Source organism: Muntiacus reevesi, chromosome 21 (assembly GCF_963930625.1).
Source record: "Muntiacus reevesi chromosome 21, mMunRee1.1, whole genome shotgun sequence".
Taxonomy (NCBI): Eukaryota; Metazoa; Chordata; class Mammalia; order Artiodactyla; family Cervidae; genus Muntiacus; species Muntiacus reevesi.
Genome location: NC_089269.1, coordinates 21,167,929 through 21,186,462, shown reverse-complemented (window position 1 = coordinate 21,186,462; position 18,534 = coordinate 21,167,929).

The window sequence follows — 18,534 nt, the reverse complement described above, 5'->3', positions numbered from 1 at the left end:
TCTGCACCAACCACACAGGTTCCTTTCCTACTTCTTGAATACCTCAAATGAGTCACTTCCTCAGGACCTTTGCTTTTGATATTCCCTATCCCTGAACATCTTCCCTCATATATACTCTCTCAATTTATTCAAATCTCTGATCAAAATTTTTCTACTCATATATGCATTCTTTGATCATTCTTCCAAAGTAGTGCTATCATTACCCTCTATCACCTAATATTTCCCTCTATTTTTTTCATGATTCTTAGTCCTGTCAGACTTTAGCCTATGTTGCTTCATTTTATTTCGTTATTTTAAAAATATGCCTTCAAAGTAAGATTTCATGAGTACTTAACTTTTCTCTCCTTGTTACTGTAGAATTGACAAAAACCATTGTAGCATCTGTCATAGAGTAGGTGTTCAATAAATGTTTACTGAATGAATGAAGCAAAAAATTAGTATTGGAAAATAACAAAATTCTCATAAAGTTCATCAAAGGTAAGTCAAGAGAAAAAACAAACAGGCAAGTAAAATCTGCATGACTCTAAAATTTACTTCTAGGCATTTTTTAATGAGTCTGATTACACTGATACTCGGGAGGTGGGTGAAAATAAGCCTTCACTTTCTGGTTACTTAAATAGCAATATCTCTTAAAGTAACACATTATTTAAATCAATATCCCTTTATAGGAGAGATGATAAACTATTCCCTTGAGTTTCTGATAGCTTTTATGAATCTAAAAGTGTTACAATTGAAACCATTCATTTAGCCACTAATTCAATTGATTTTTAAATCCTCTAGAATTATGTCATAAATATAAAAATGTTATAAAATACCTTTTCTTTTTTGATATGCTAACTGAAGTGGTTATGTATACGAAGCGGTGTTTAAGCAATCTTAGTGATGGGTTATTTAAAAAATGTACAGATTTTTCTTCTTTATTTAATCTAAATTGAATAAGATTTTGTAAGTAAGTACTAATGGCAATTTAAAAGCCTGGTAAAAACAGAATGAGTGCAGAATGTTATAATACCTCCTGCTTTTTCCCTTGACTGAATATAAGAACTGTGTTAATGCAATATTTCTTGCCTGCCTGTTTATCAAACCATGGTGGGGTCAGGCTTTCTGGGACTAAACTGGTAGCCTCTGAGTATAAAGACTGTCAGGTAAACGGATGTAAATTGTCTGTGTCCTGACCTGAGGGCTCAGACACAGCATCAAGGGACAAGTGTTCCACAAACCCAGCCCATTAACCAAAAAAGCCCTCGGCCTGTATAGGAACAGAAGGTTACCAACTACATGCAAGTTAAAAACCTCACTGTCACTAGTCACAATTTCTCTTCCATGGATAAAAGAATGCATTCTGTGAGCCAACATTACTCAGCTTGCAAATTCTGTCTGCTCAGTTCTAAGACTAAAGTTCCACCTAAAAGGTCTGATTAAGAAGGAAAAATAGAGTAGTCTCCAGGGGCATACTAATTTCAAGCTTATGTGAGTGTTCCCATAGATAAATTTACCAAGGTTACAATGTGCTTGCTTGGCAATTTATCTAGATTACTGAGAAGAGAGTGCTGTAGGAAAAAACTGTCTCTCAAAGCTAAAATAATCGTTTCTATCCATTAGGTATGAAGAGTACCTAAAGACACTCCAATCCAAACAGAACTATTGAGTGATAAAGACATCAGTACTGATCTCTCTGAAGGACCTATACTTAGGATGTTAGTAGGGAAAAAAAAAAAAGGATGGGAGGAAGGGAGGAAGGGAGGGAGGGAAGGGGGATGAAAGATCAAGACTCAAAGAGAGAAAGATATGAAAGTAAGACAGTATACTTCCTACTCTAGCTTACCAACTCATTTAAACCCAAATCAATCTTGCTAAACCTTGTACTTTCTTTGAGATGTGTGGAATAGAGGGGGAAAGATGCTGAAACAGAAATGCTCAGTATTTTATTTGAATTAAGACCTTTGTGGTAGGATTGTGATTGAAAGATTTTATCCAGAAAACCTGTAAATAAAAAGGAGTCTGGAATGCTAACGACCTGAGATCCATTCAAGTTGTTTATACATGAACAAACGTCACTCTTCTCAGGGTCACATGTTTATTTAATGAACTCATGACAGAAGCTGGGCACTGTATTAAGTTGGGAATATAACAGTCAATGAAAATAGAAAGGATTCTTATGCTCTGGAAGATTATATATTAGCTGAAAAGGCATATATTAATAAAAATATAACACCCACACAAAAAGGCACCAAGTTATTGTAAACACAAATACACAAGTATAAATAAAGGTAAATATATATAAATAAAAAAAGGCACTATCAGTGTGATGAAGGAAAAGTCTTCTTTTCTATGACAAGTATATACTTAGTCTGAAGGAACAAGGAATGATTTTTAAAGATGTGGTATTTGATTGTAATTATGTGAGTAGGTGGATGTGTTAACCAACCTTACATGGCAATCATTTTGCAATATATATGTGTATCAAATATCATGTTGTACATTTTAAATATATACAATATTAGTCAATTTTAACTCAGAAAGATATTTGAGGAGCATAGAAGAGTGTGGAGGAGATAAACAGAAAGGCATCAGGAGCATTCAGTACAGAGGTATAGCGATGGGAAAAGTGAATCAAGATAGCATACAGGCCTGCATCCCCAAGCAAAGCATATCAGAGGGCTGGCTGAGGCATGCTTGTATCATTCAGAGCCTTTTCTTTCCCATTACCTGTAAAACACTGGAAGAACAATATAAAGCAAAATCAGATTCTGGATGGTTTCCCACAGTGATTTTAAAGTCGGGGACATTCTAGTGTTATTAAAATCTACTGTTTCAAGTACCTAAAACAAATGATAATTAAAAAACACTGGTTTGCCAATAATAATTTAGAATAAGATAATCTGAATTTTTTTTAATTTTACCTTTCTGAGATGAGGTCAGAAATTCATGTCCTCAAATGATTAGTGAAAACTATATTTAATAGGCAAGCATTTTATAAAATGTAGCTAAATATTTTAATTACTACATTCAAGTTAATATTTTTGAGAGTTCTCTATTGTTTGGTTCAAATAGTCTTGTAGAAATTATTTTTATTTTGTGTTTTGACTGTCTAAAGAATGAATTATTAGTTTTTACATGTGAGCTGTGATATATTGACTAAATAGAAATCTTTCAAAATTTCTAAGATATCTTGCAATGCCACCAGGAATGTAAATAAAACAGAGAAGAAAAATTGCTATAGAAATGTTTGGAATCTAAAGAGCTGTTTTCCTTTATATTTAGTTTAACTTTCTTGCTGTAGCTTCTTGGATTTTGAAGTATTAATGTGAGATCATTTAAATAGATGAAGACAATATTATTAATTTGTTTGTGATGAACATGGTTGCCATGTGAGCAATAAATACATCCAAGTCTAATACTAGCAGGATTTTTAGTAGTATTTTTTAAATGATTTGTATTGATTTGCCTGCAAAGTTCATCATAAAGTCTTTCTCACCATATTAATATCCTTCTTGGTGAAAACAGCACTACTTCTGTGTCATTTTATGTGAACAGAATAATGAACATCATAAGGGACATTTCACATTTAAGTACTGAATTTTTGTTTATAAAAGGATTTTTGTCCTTTATGCCTATAAGTAAGCAGTTATATTTAAGTACCTTTTTGAGTTAGTTACCATTCTTAAACTTTGCTGTGAATGTAGCAAAAGTCCAAATATCTACACAGCTGTATTTTATTTACATTTTACTAAATATTTGCTGATATTTGACTAATGTTTAGTCATTGGTCTGAGTCTTAACCACATGTATTACTTGAATAATGAAAAGTATTCACATACCAGTTTTCCCTTTATGTTGTTAGGACAAATCAAATTCTAACATCTGATACTAATAATAATTTTAAAAGTTATCAAGATATGAATGCTCCCAGTTTCCATTTTAAGGTTATATTTAGCTCTTCTATGGGGCTTCCCTGATAGCAAAGTGAATAAAGAATCTGCCTGCAATGCAGGAGACCCCAGTTCTATCCCTGGGTTGGGAAGATCCCCTGGAGAAGGGAAAGGCTACCCATTCCAGTATTCTGGGCTGGAGAATTCATGGACTGTATAGTCCATGGGGTGACAAAGAGTCAGACATGACTGAGCGACTTTCACTTTAGATCTTCTACTTCAGAACATTTAAACTTTAATAATATTTTACAAAATTTCAGAGGTGATATGGTTTTGCAAATCTCAAACTTCCACTAGCCATAAAATCCATGCATACTGTTAACTATAGCTATTTTAACTTCTTGGGAAAATGCTTTAATTTTTCAAAATATATATATTTTTAATAAGAAATTTAGATGTAAAAAAAAAAAAGAAGAGTAATGAATATAAGAAATGTTTTGTGTTTATACCACGGAATAGAAAACTGATTTTTAGAAGCCAAGTGATTCACACGTGTACTGTTGTATCTATTTTATTTTCATGCCCACACATATACATCATGCAATTCTCTATGCCTCTCTCCTGATATTTTTTCTAATGCTTTGTATAGAATAGTTATTAATAACATTTTTTTGTGTGGTAATGAAGATGAAGAAATAGACAAATCAGAGTGTCTCTGTGGTACAAGTTAGCAAAGGATTTCACATGTAGTTCTGGGGAAAACTATCCATACTGTAGATATTCTTTGATCACAGATGGTATAAATGTGTGACCATAATGTTATATAAATTTTACCATAGAACTGTAGAGGTTAAAACAGCCTTGTATTTAAAAGAGTAAGTATCATTTGTTGTATGTGTGCATATTTTGTTTGAAGGGTGGAAAATGGAAGGGAGAAGTAATTTGCATAGCTTGAGTTTGACAAAATAATCCCTGTATATTTTAACTATCATCAGATTTCCAGCATTTATAGGCTAATTAGAGGGATTATCCTTTTTTAAAAAAAGACCCAATATCATTTGACTTTTGGCATTCGTTTGCATCAGTGTAGAGAGCATTCACCAGGCTGCTCATGGCTATTGACACCACAGCAGAGACCTCACTTTGGTGTCTTCCTGTTTCCCCTCCCCACTGACAGATCTGTTGCATGAGGCTTCATGCTAAGTCTTGAGACACTGCCCATGAGTTCCATGGAACTTCTGTCCTTTATAATAAGTAGGCTTGCATTCCCCTTAAAATCAATTAGTTTTACAACATAGAAATCTAAACTCTGAGGGCATAATGATCATCTTGTCTATTTTCCTCTCAAAATCCCGTAGAAAGCTTAAATTCTGTTTGGCATAAAATCTCTGCCATAAAATCTCTGCCATGTTTGGCATAAAACCCCTGCCATGAAATCCCTGCCATGTTTGGCATAAAATTTCTGCTATCTATATTATTTATGAAACTCTTCATAATAAGATCTCTCTAGGATCCCATGTCTATTGTTTAAAAATGTAATCCTATTTTGAGATGAAAAGTTTGAATGCTTTTCCTTTACTTTAACTTGTTGTACATTATTTGTTTATTAAAAATATAATTTAGATTATTGCAACATAGGACAGAGTAGTGAAATTTAGAAGTCAGTTGTTAATATCATCTGAAATCTCATTTCTCAGTCACATAGGACCTTCTGTCTCGAGTGTCCTACTGACTATTACGTACAACTTCCTTATATCAAATTGATATTTATTTTCTTCCCATAGAATCCATTTACACCCATTATAATCTATTTATAAAAAACATATATCATTCCTCCTCCCATGACAATCCTTCCACTAAATGAGTGCTGCTTCTTCATTACAAGCATCTTATCTTTCCAAGTTAGCCATCTTCATTTGCTTTAACATGCCCTTGTCATTTTGTTCATCATTGAACACCATCCTCCTTTGCCCTCTTTATTTTATTCTTTTTATATTCATTTAATTACATTTACTTTTGCTACATATTTTATTTATTTTTTAAATTTATGTCACTCCCTTTATTTTTATTATTTTAAAAGTGTACCATCCTAGATTATCTATTATCTTTCAGGTGTTGTCTGCACAGTGAATAATTGCATGGGGCTATAATTGCCCTGTCCAGGCCCACATAGGACATTTCCAACAATGTAACCTAAAACTGAGTGAACTTTTTTCAGTTTTATCACACTGTTCATAGCTATTGACTATGTTGCTCTTTAAAATACTTATGTTAAACTGCCTTCTATCTACAGTACATATTTATTTAGTTGTGTGTGTGTGTGTGTGTGTATTTAACCAGAGGAATGATTTTACAAGTTTCAGTACTGTTATCTAACTAGATTCAACCAAATGCTTGATAAGCCAGGAAGGTACATGTGTTTTTTGCTTCCTTTTTTTTCATTATTTCCAACTTTGAGTCATTCTTAATGTTTACCCAAACCCTCCCTCTATAATGTCCTTTACTTCTCCAGATGCAATGAGAACTGGTTAGTACTAAGAGATATACATAACAGGGTAAAGAAGCTATTTCACATGATAATGAATGAGGAAGCAACCTCAAATTATAGAAAGAATGTTTACTGAAAATGTATTGTACTATATTAAGGTAAGCTAAGAGTGGAATAAAAACTAAAAGAAACACAGTGGATTCCTAGGCTTAAGTGTTTTAGATATATTATAGGAAAATATGTAAAATAAGGGATCATTTTTGAGGAAATATATTTGAACAAATACAAAGCAAATTCAGAAGGGAAAAATGTAACTTGAATGGTAAAGGATTGAAACTAAGGAGATATTCTAAATAAATATGAATAGCTACACAAAGCATCCTTTAAGAGTTTATATTTGCATATCTTAGAAGAAATGTTCAAGGACAGACTTCCTAGAATGTTACTAGAAATAGACAAGCATCATCTGATTAACCATATTTCTGACGAATATGGTGGGAATTCATGAATTTTCTGATAGGTCTGCTGCCTGACCTCTGCATTCTTTCTATCTTTGATATTCTATGAAAATAAAGTAAACTGTAAAGTTTTTTAAAAATCATTGCTTCATGTCATCTGCAAACAGCGAGAGCTTCACTTCTTCTTTTCCTATCTGGATTCCTTTTACTTCTTTTTCCGCTCTGATTGCTGTGGCCAAAACTTCCAAAACTATGTTGAATAGTAGTTGTGAAACTGGGCACCCTTGTCTTGTTCCTGATTTCAGGGGAAATGCTTTCTTTGTCTTTTTTCTATCTTTGATATTCTATGAAAATAAAGGATAAAGTTTTCTTTACAAAAAAAAATTTGCTTTCTTTACTTAAAACTGTGCTTAGATATCTCAAAGAAATCAGAAAGCCTAACTTAAAGGAAATTAACAAAAATGAAAGAATAGTGAGGTAGTATGTTAAGCAATGATTTGCCACACTAACTGGAATTGACAAGTAAGAAGTCATGTTTCTCAGATCAGAGATTTGTGTTGGCCTAGAGTCAGATGGCAAATTTTTTGTATGTTTGCTTGTTTGAGAGATGGGAATTGAGTGGTGATTTGAAGGCCAAGAACACAAGAAAGACTGATGTTCCAGGGGAGACATTCAGTAGGCAGTAAGCCATGGAAACATAAAGCAACAGGAGAGGGAAGGGAATGTGAAAACCATCTGCATAGCATCTCACCTTAGTTCAGGACCATATTGCCTCTAAGGGACTTTGCTACCCAGAAGTTGTAAAGATCCCAGGCTATTCTATAATGGTGCCTTTCAACTTGTACTGGTTCATGGTTCCAGTTTCATGTGGATTGCCAGCTAGTCTCCATACCTTTAGTCTCCCATTGATACTAATCATTAGGGTCCTTAACTTTTATTCATCCAACATACCATGTCAGAGCAATCTTCTATTAGAAATACTGCTTATTTAAAAATTCAAAATGATGGTCAGTAGTTCATGCCTGTCCCATATAGCCTGATAGTAAATTTCATCCATAATAATAATGCTAGTAATTATTTACTGAAGATTTAACATGCATAAGGTACTGAACAAACATCTTCCATGCATCATCTCATTTAATTCTCATAAAAAAATAAACTAAGAAATTGACAACTTCAATTTGGCACAAACTTTCTAGTATTTAATAGTATGATGTCTAGATCAGTTCCTTCATTTGATTACTAATTCAACAAGCATTTATTAAATATATTATGTATTAGGCACTAGTATAGGATGGTGTATTTCAACTGGGGAAAATTTTGCCCTCTTGGAGATATTTGGCAATGTTTGGGGGTATTTTTGCTTGTTACATCTGAGGGGAGTGGCTACTGACAACTGTTGGGTAGAGGCCAGGAATGCTACTAAACCTGCTCTATACAGAGCAGCCCTCACCCTAAAAGATTATCTGGAAATACATGTCCCACGCCCTAAGGTTGAGATATCATGGTGCAAGGTTAACAAATGTAATGCCCCAAAAATCAGACACATCTCTCCCCTTGTACAGCTTCTGTTATTAGTTTGGAAGGCAGATATAAAATCAATAACCACTAAATTAAATACATAGTTATTAAATGTGATACATCAATGGAAAATAATATACAGGGTGCTACAAAAGAAAAAAAACTGGAGGAGTTAATTTAGTTTCTGTTTCAGGGAAGTGCCAGGGAAACCTTTTAAAAAGCAATATTTAAACTGAAATCTAATGTAAATATAAGAGTTCACAAGGCTACACATATGCAGAAGATCTGAAGAGGGAAGAAGCATTACTCACTTGAAGAATAGCAGGAAAGTCAGTGCAAACAGACCAGAGTGAACTGGGTATGCATGGAGATAAGAAAGGAACTGCTCTCTGATTTGCTTATGCATATGTCTTTTCTCTAGTAATAAGTTTGCAGATTTTCATGAGGAGAACATGACAAGTACAGTATTTGTTTTCTATCCTGTGGAGCACTGAGAACAATATTAAGACATGATAGATACGCAATAACTTCTTGCTAACGACTTGAGCATTTTTCCTAGGAATCTAGCTTTTAGATTGTATTATGCCTATTTCCGCTTTAGGGGAACTGTAACGCCTGTGACAAACTTTCCGATTAATTCAGGGATTGCTTCCCATTGTGGACTCAGCCTGGGTACTGCCATTTGTCAGGCAGTCCCTGGGTCTGCTGGCCGCCTGGGGCTGCACTGAAGTTTTTATGCAACTACTATTAGTAAATCACTTTTTGTCAGCTGGCCTTATTTTGAAATATGAATAAAAACCATAGATTTTGTTATTCTTCTTGAAGAATTCTTACTAAGTGCCGTTTTCCTTTACTAAGTATTTGTAAATGTTTAAATATTAGGGCAAATAGTCACTTTGCTAAATGAAAGATTCAGATGATTTATAAGATCCTGAATTATTGCAATACATTTCTTACTAGGAGCAAGCTAACATAAATGCTCATAAAATATTTTAAGATATAATAAAGAAAAGAAAAGCCCTTTGGGATCTGAGATTTACTTGTGAGCATTTTTCAGTTATTACTGACATTGGAGAATGAAATTTCTTCAAAAGTTCTTGTTAAAACACAGAGAAATGTTCTAAAAAGACTCATTTCAAACACTCCCGAATTTATATTATATTTTGTAAAAGAAGTGAAAGTATTAGTTTAGATCAGTGAATTACACAGATTCTTCACATTTCAAAAAAAAAAAGATTGATATATGCTTTTTATAATTTTAAATAAAAGAATCATCTTGGGCTAAACTGGAATTTTGATTAAGCTTCTTCTAGAGAAAAGATACAAGTTTGATGTTTAAAATTTCACAAAAGGAATGACCTAGTTTATTGTAATTACTAAATAAAACACCTCCTTGAACAGCTATAGGCCTTCCCCGGTGGCTCAGCTGGTAAAGAACCTGCCTGCCAGTGCAAGAGTTGCAAGAGACATGAGTTCGATCCCTGGGTGGGGCGGATCCCTGAAGAGGGAATGGCAACGGACTCCATTATTCTTGCCTGGAAAATCCTATGGACAGGGGAGCCTGGCGAACTCCAGTCCATGGGGTTATAAGAGTTAGACATGACTGAGAGCACACACATACACATGAACAGCTATATATCCCATATATAGTTGATCTCCAGTAGCTTAAGTATGCTGAGTTTTAATATCTTGTTACATTACTTTCTTCAGTGTTTCTTAGTGTACTTAGCATATAGTTAGTGCTCTCTGTGCTCCATAAATACTCATTGTATATAGGATAAATAAATAATTATTAAAGACTTAATTTTGTCACACACCCTGAAATATAAATTGAAAAATTACATGTGTATATATATATGCATGCAAATATATATACAGCCTTTTTTCATGTCATTTTAATAAAACTTTGCTTTAGGCTATATTTAAATTTAAAGAAAATGTTAAGATCTCTTTCACTTTGCTCTTTCTTAATTTTCTTGATTCTTTAATTGCTTGCTTTCTGGAGTTAGCCTGATATTCTTGCAAGGCTGCAAAAAATGGTGCAAACTTATCAAAGGTCAGTTCAAGCTCATGTTCCTTTGGCCTTTTGCCACCCAAGGGATAAGTTTCCTGTAGAGGACTATGTAATCACTTCAGAGAATATTGGTATTTGAAGGAGCAAAAAGGACTAAAATATATGAAAAATTCATGGTCCTTCATTGGCATGCATGCTGTTAGTCGATTTTCATCAGACAGTAAATGAGAAGAACCTGAAGTCTTGTTTGTGTTAACAGAGCTCTTTTATATGCCGGACAGCCCCTGTAAATAAACACTCAGCGTGTCATGAAAAATTCTACCACTGCATACAAGAATAGACTTTGTCATATTGGGGCCTAAATATAGGCAGTGATTCTCATGACTGACCACTATTAATAAAAAATTTACATTCACAACAAAATGCATGGAAGAGAAGATGCATTATGAGATAAAGTTACCATATAGGGTCCAGAGGCAGATGTGAGATTTACAGTTCATTAGGCATGCTGATTACATTCAGAATTAAATTAATATAGAGAGATAAGAAGAATATCAGTTTTTGCAAGTTTATTTTGGAAAGCACCTTCTGCCTAATCTTTGAGCTAAGTGCTGCAGGTGAGGTTGAAGAATTTCCCATCTATAACAAAATTTAATGAATATATTGAATTGCAGTACAGAGTTAGTGGCATACCTTAAATATGCAGCTTTCTCTGGATGATCATCATCTTTAAGTCATATATATGTGAAATGAGAGGCAGTGTGTGATTTATGATATTAAAAAAACATAGAATGTTACAGCTAAAAGTGACCTTAGAAATCTAAAATTATCTGCTTCATTTTGCAGATGATGAAACTGACACCAGTAGAGGCAAATGATTTTTCAAGTTTTCATGATAAATTTCTAAAACTTTTTTTTTTTTTTCCTCTCATTATATCCCCATCGCTCAGACGATAAAGAACCTTCCTACAATGCAGAACTGGGTTAGATCCCTGGGTTGGGAAGATCCCCTGGAGGGGGGCATGGCAACCCACTCCAGTATTCTTCCCTGTAGAATTCCCATGAACAGAGTAGCCTGGTGGGCTACAGTTATGGGGCTGCAAAGAGTTGGAAACAACTGAATGACTAAGCACAGCATAATCAACCTATTTAGCTTTGTATAATCACAAGGAAAAAAATTTTAAATAACACATTTTCACTTATAGACTTCCAAATTATGTTCTATTCCATTGTTCCTTATTCATCATTTAATTTCCAGGTTAAAATCATTGCAAAAATGTAACAATGCGCTTATGCAAATGCATGATCTATTTCACATATATGGCTTGTTTTGGAAGTAGAGGAAAATGTGCTAAAAGGCTCAACATGTACTTTGCAATATGTAGAGACAGTCATTTTTATTTAGCTGTTGATCTGTTGCTTTTAGCCATGAAGCAAGGAATGTGCTTTGGTTTGCTTTTCTCACAGCTTCATTCTTCATATGTCTCCTAGTGAAACAAATAGAGAGACTGACAACAGATTTATTACCTAAAGCTCAGCTGAAAAATTAAATGATACAGCTAAAAGTCATAGTCTGACTGGGCATCCACTTGCCAGTATAAAATCCAGAGCACTAAAAAATTCATAATAATAAAGTGGCAAACTATTTGGGAGAAAGAAAGATTGGAAATAAATCACTACTTTGATCAGTCTTGAGTAACTGACTAAAACAGGAAAATAATTCTTTGAAAATCGGTCCACCTTTAAAAACTGCCTTTCTAAATACAGGGAAGTCTAGTTCTTTCCACTAATCTGTTAGGTTATCTCCCCACATTTTTACAATAGGATAGAATTTTTAATAGGAACTGTCCTTATTTCCTTGATTATTCAAAAGATAATCAAAGGATTTGATTATCTTCTGAGCATTACTGCAAGCTTGTTTCAGCAGTGTGGTATATGAAGATATTCACCAAACTGAAGCTAGAGGCCAGAATATTTAATTTACATATTTTTAGATGACATTGCATATATAGAATACATAATTTAAGGTAGCTAAAAGCAATCATTTGTACAGTAAATTGACAAGAATAATAATTTTTTAAATGTTTTATTGAATGTTCTAGTAATTTCTGAAATGAGCTTGACTGGAAAGCTTCCTTTTTAAAATATTGAGCCAAATTAGCATTCTGTATTTAGTAAAAAGACAGTCTGAAATCTCACTTTATTAAATGCAGTTTTGCATATTTTTCTTTTGTATTGTTTCAAGCAGAACATTTAATGACTTTTGTGTCCTTTGTTTAATTTCCACAATCATGGTAGGATAAGAAAATAAAAGTATGTTTAAGTCTGGGAAATTTTGGTTGGTGAGAACAACATGCCCAAACATAAAGCCAATCTCATTTCTTATTGAATATGTGCCAACACTTTTCTCCTTTTTTAATGATTAAGTTTTTAAAATTATTTAGAAAGGGCTGCAGGATTCATTATCTCAGTATAGCTATACAGTGAAGGTAAAATATTATGAATAGAATAAAAATATTTTTACTGTTAGTGACACTAAGGTAATAAGTATATATGATCACATAAGTATATCTTAGAAGGTGCTTCATCCTAAATCATTGAATTTTTTTTTTTCCCGGGGTGAAGGAGTTGGGAGGGAGTCGGGAAGGCAAACAGTTTGACAGTTTGCTATTCCATCTGAAATCATCAAAGTTCTCTAATGTATTTATTCAGAATTATCCTCACACAACATTGTTCTTTATGGTTGTCTGATTTGCTTATGTGATACTTTCTCTGCCTTAGGTTAAAAAGAGGAGGAAGGCAACAGAGTTGTGTGTGTCTTTTCAATGAATAGAACTGTTAGTGGAAATCTAATAAATTCAGACATAAAATAATGATTGATATTACTCTACTTATTCTCATGAATTATCTTAAAATTATAACCTCATATTTTCAAGATTATATGAAAAGCAAAATATAAGGTCTATATTTGCTCTCCACATTATGACTGATTTTGCTTTCTGATGCTGAAAGTCAAATTATTTTATTGAATAATTGTAGTACTATTTAACATGACAAAAATATTCAGATTTCCTAGCATAATAATGAACCAACCTGGTGCCAAGAGGAAATTATCTTTTTGTGCTTTTAACTATGTTCTTGATTCTCTCAGATATATAAAAACAGTGGAAATGTTGGTAGAATCCAGATACCCTAATTGTTTACCTTTCTCTTTACTGCTACAAGATGGTACTCATTTTTTTTTCAATTTGTTATTTTATATTGCAGTATGAACTTGGGCAAACTCTGGGAGATGGTGAGGGACGGAGAGATCTGGCAAGCTGTGGTCCGTGGGTTCACAGAGTCAGACACCGCTGGGTGACTGAACAACAACAATAGCCATTAAGCAATGTTGTGTTAATTTCAGGAGGACAGCAAAGGAGCTCAGTGATACATATACAAATATCCATTAAGGTTTCCAGGGGGGTGAAAGGGGAGGAAGGGATAGCTAGGGAGTTTGAGACTGACATGTACACACTGCTATATTTAAAATGGATAACCAGCAAGGACCTTCTGCATAGCACAGGGAACCTTGCTCAATATTTTGTGGCATGCTGGATGGGATGGGTTTGGGGAAAATGAATATGTGTATATGTATATGCTGTTGTTGTTATGTCTGACTCTTTGTCCATGCAGTCCCCAATGCACTGCAGCACGCCAGGCTTCCCTGTCCTTCACTATCTCCCAGAGTTTGCTCAAACTCATGTCCATTTAGTCCGTAATGCCATCTAACCATCTCGTCCTCTGTCATCCCACCTTATCCTCCTGCTTTCAATATTTCCCAGCATCAGGGTCTTTTCCAATGTACACTGCATGTATATGTAAGATGTGACTTTTCAGAAAATAAACCCTTTAGATAAGTTGTCACTATGATTATTCAATATATGATAATATTAGTAGGTCTAGATCTGTGTGCCTTTGTGTATATTTCTGTCTGTGCACTGTAGCAGAGAACTACCCTCCTCAGTAACACCTAGGAATCATTTCTCCTAAATATAATGGAAACAGTATGATGCAGTGTGTTCACACTTATTCACAGGCCAGCACTAACATTTTCAAGGCATACAAGAGACAAATGGAAGCACACATACAATTGGTCTTAATACTTAAAATTTTTCAAATCATGATAATAAACTATAAATTAAAACATTTTGAATTGACTACCTTGATTTAGTGATCTGGAAGAATGGATTTGAATTTAGGATACTTGGATTCTTTTGAATACCTTATTTAGCATGTGATGCAGATAGAACTGGCCCCAGGTCACTATCTACTAACTTTTCTATCACAATCTACACATTTTGTTAAGAAGAGTCTTTGCTTGAAACTGTGGATGCTGCAGATCCTATATCAATTCTGCACCCATACACTTAAAAGACAATTGCCTATTAATTTAGCAGTGGGCAAACAGGAAGAGAGACCCTGTAAGTTCTGAAATGTCTTAATACCATTTGAACAGCTGGTCCCAGGATCTTGATACTTGGAACATAGTCTGGAGCCTTGCTATTCAAAATGGCTCCCTATAAGTGAAATCAGTAAAACCAGGAATCTTGCTAGAAATGTGGAATCTCTGGCTGCACTCAGAACTAATCAGAATCTTTGTTTTAAAGCATCCAATGACTCCTGTGTGCATCCGTGTTTGAGAACCGTCTAAAAGATGGCAGTGACATTGTCATAAATGCTAGCTGAGCACATCTCCCTTGCCTCTCAGACTTTTCTCTCTGTGATATCACTAACTTTTAAATCTAGGCTGTAACATACATAAAGATATATCTTAGTCACCACTGTAGCAACTGGCTATTTTGTTTCTTTTGTTTTTTAAATAAAATTTCAGATCAAAGATGTATTCTAATAGAGTAAATATATTGTACATTTCGAACACCCCTTCTCACACTGACAAGAAATAAAAATTGTAAATAGAGGCCTCAATTTTAAGCAGTCAAATGGCTTTATCTGGCTGTGAAGATTTAAACAAATTTATTACTATTTGTTTTCTCCTTAAAGGCATAAGATCAAGTTCTGGTTTATACATGTAAATACATACACTTTGTTACATGAAGTATATAAACAGCTGTTGACAATAGCCCACATGCTAGCTGCGTAAATGCACAAACTACAGAACAGTGCCTTATGTTTAGCATTTAATGTGTTTCTAACACTGAAGACTATAGCTAAAGTTTTATCATTGGTGCTTTTTTCTCTTTTTAATCCTAGTTTTACCTCAAGTCTTTCTTTACATTCTGCCAACATTAATCATGTAGATATTGAAAAAAGTTAATATAATGGCCAGTTTTTTGTTGCAGTTACCTTATAAATACTATTGAAATAAAAATACTGGTTGGTACCCTTAAAATGCTAATAAATTTATAAATTAAATAATTAGAAATATATTGTCAACATGTATCTTTAAGGTTTATGTGATTGATGACACTATTTTTGTTGATGAATACTGACTTTTAAATCACAAAGAAATACTGTTACAGGGCAAGCAATATTTGGCCTTAAAAATTGGTAATGGACTATGGTAATTATTACTTAAAATATTAAAATCTCTAAATCACTTATGTTCATTTTATATAATCAAGTATGGTACCAAAAATTTGCTTAGAAAATTTTAATTTGCTATCAAATATCTAGTTAAAATGTAATATTTGTTAAAATAAATCTCAACCATATTAAAATAGTGTATGTTATGCAGCTAAGTATGTATATATATATATATATATATGCATGTGTATATATATATATATATATATAGATAGATAGATAGATAGATAGATATCTACATTCACTAGGTCAATTGAATTTTAGCCTCATTAATTATGATTCCTGACCACAGACTAGAATATTCAAAATGATTTGTAGTTAGGAAACTTAAAAGAATGCAGTTATGATAGGCCAAATAGAATTGATCCAGCCAGTTTTTATTGTATTCATAATTGTTAATAATCATCTTTAACTTTACATAAGTTAGGAAACACACAAAGAAATGAAAGATTGTGGAGATAAATTATAATGGTGAAAAAGAAGTGATTAAAAATGTGATAAGGGAAAATACGATAGAATAGATTTTTGGTTTATGTAAGAATGAAAGATTTGTTAGATATAATTTATTTCAAAAGGAAATAAAGGACATTTGGAATTTTTACATTCTTAGAAGAAAATATGTGTATAAATGTTGTGATTGATTAATAAATAGCACATCAAATATTTTTATTCTACTCCTTGTAAAAGGAAGACATTCCATTGTAGAAGAAATCAATGCACCAGTTGAAAATACAAAATTAGAATATGTAGATCACTTGGATATCCATAGTTCTCCTGCTGTTAACAGTCTAGAGTTCCTCAGCTTGACTTTACAGAAAGCTAGCCATTCCAAAACACAGGGACTCATGGACCATAGACACCAGGTATATGTACATTCACTCAAAACTCAATAATAAGATAAATATTCCATTTAAAAATATGTAGAAAACTTGGACAATCACCTCATTGAAAAAGATATTTGATGGCAAAGAGGGAAATGAATAGATGTTTCACATCATTTGACATTAGGAAATGCAAATTAAAACCACAGTGAGATTCCATTACATACCTATTATAATAAGAGAAGAACTTTGAGCATACCAGGTGTTTGTGAGGAGGACAGAACCACACATGGAACAATGGACTGGCTCAAAATTGGGAAAGCAGTTTGTCAGGCTGTATATTGTCACCCTGCTTATATAACTTTATGCAGATTACATCATGTGAAATGCCAGGTTGGATCAATCACATGCTAGAATCAAGATTGACAGGAGAAATATCAACAATCTCAGATATGTAAATGATACCATTCTAATGGCAGAAAGTGAAGCGGAACTAAAAAACCTCTTGATGAGGGTGAAAGAGAGTGAAAAATCTGTCTTAAAACCAATATTCAGTGTTAGTATATAGAAAAGCAAGTGATTTCTGGATATTGATTTTATATCCTGCAACTTTGCTAAATTCACTGATTACTTCTAGAGTTTTCTTTAGGGTTTTCATGTCATCTGAAAACAGTAAGAGCTTTACTTCTTTTCTGATCTGGATTCCTTTTATTTCTTTTTCATTTCTGATTGCTGTAGCTAGAACTTCCAAAACTATGTTGAAAAAGAGTGGTGAAAGTGGACACCCTGATCTTGTTCCTGATCTTAGGGGGAATGCTTTCAGTTTTTCACCATTGAGAATAATGTCTGCTGTAGGCTTATCATCTATGGCCTTTACTATGTTGAGGTAGGTTCCTTCTATGCCCAATTTTTGAAGAGTTTTAATCATAAATGGGTGCTGAATTTTGTCAAAAGCTTTTTCTGCATCTACTGAGATTATCATATGGTTGTTACCTTTCAATTTATTAATATGGTGTATCACATTGATTGATTTGTTTATATTGAGGAATCTTTGCATCCCTGGAATAAACCCAACTTGATCATGGTGCATGAGCTTTCTGATGTGTTGCTGAATTCTGTTTGCTGAAATTTTGGTGAGGATTTTTGCATCTATGTTCATCAGTGATATTGGCCTATAGTCTTCTTTTTAGTGTGTTGTCTTTGTCTCGTGTTTGTGTCAGGGTGATGGTGGCCTTGTAGAATGAGTTTGGAAGTGTTCCTTCCTCTGCAATTTTTTGAAAGAATTTTAGAATGATAGCCATTAGCTCTTCTTTAAAAATTTGATAGAATTCTCCTGTGTAGCCATCTGGGCCTGGGCTTTTGTTTTTTTGGGAGATTTTTGATCACAGTTTCGATTTCAGTGCCTGTAATTGAATTGTTTATAATTTCTATGTCTCCCTGGTTCAGTCTTAAAAGATTGAACTTTTCTAAGAATCTGTCCATATCTTCTAGGTTATCCATTTATTGCCAGAGAAATTAAGGAAACAATTCCATTCACCATTGTAACAAAAAGGCTGAAATATCTAGGAATAAACTTACAAAGGAGACAAAAAAAAAATTTACACAGAAAATTGTAAGACACTGATGAAAGAAATCAAAAATGACATAAACAGATGGAGAGATATTCCATGTCCCTGGGCATGGCAGAATCAATAGTGTGAAAGTGACTATACTACCAAATGCAATCTGCAGATGCAATGTGATTCTTATCAAATTGCCAATGGCATTATTCACA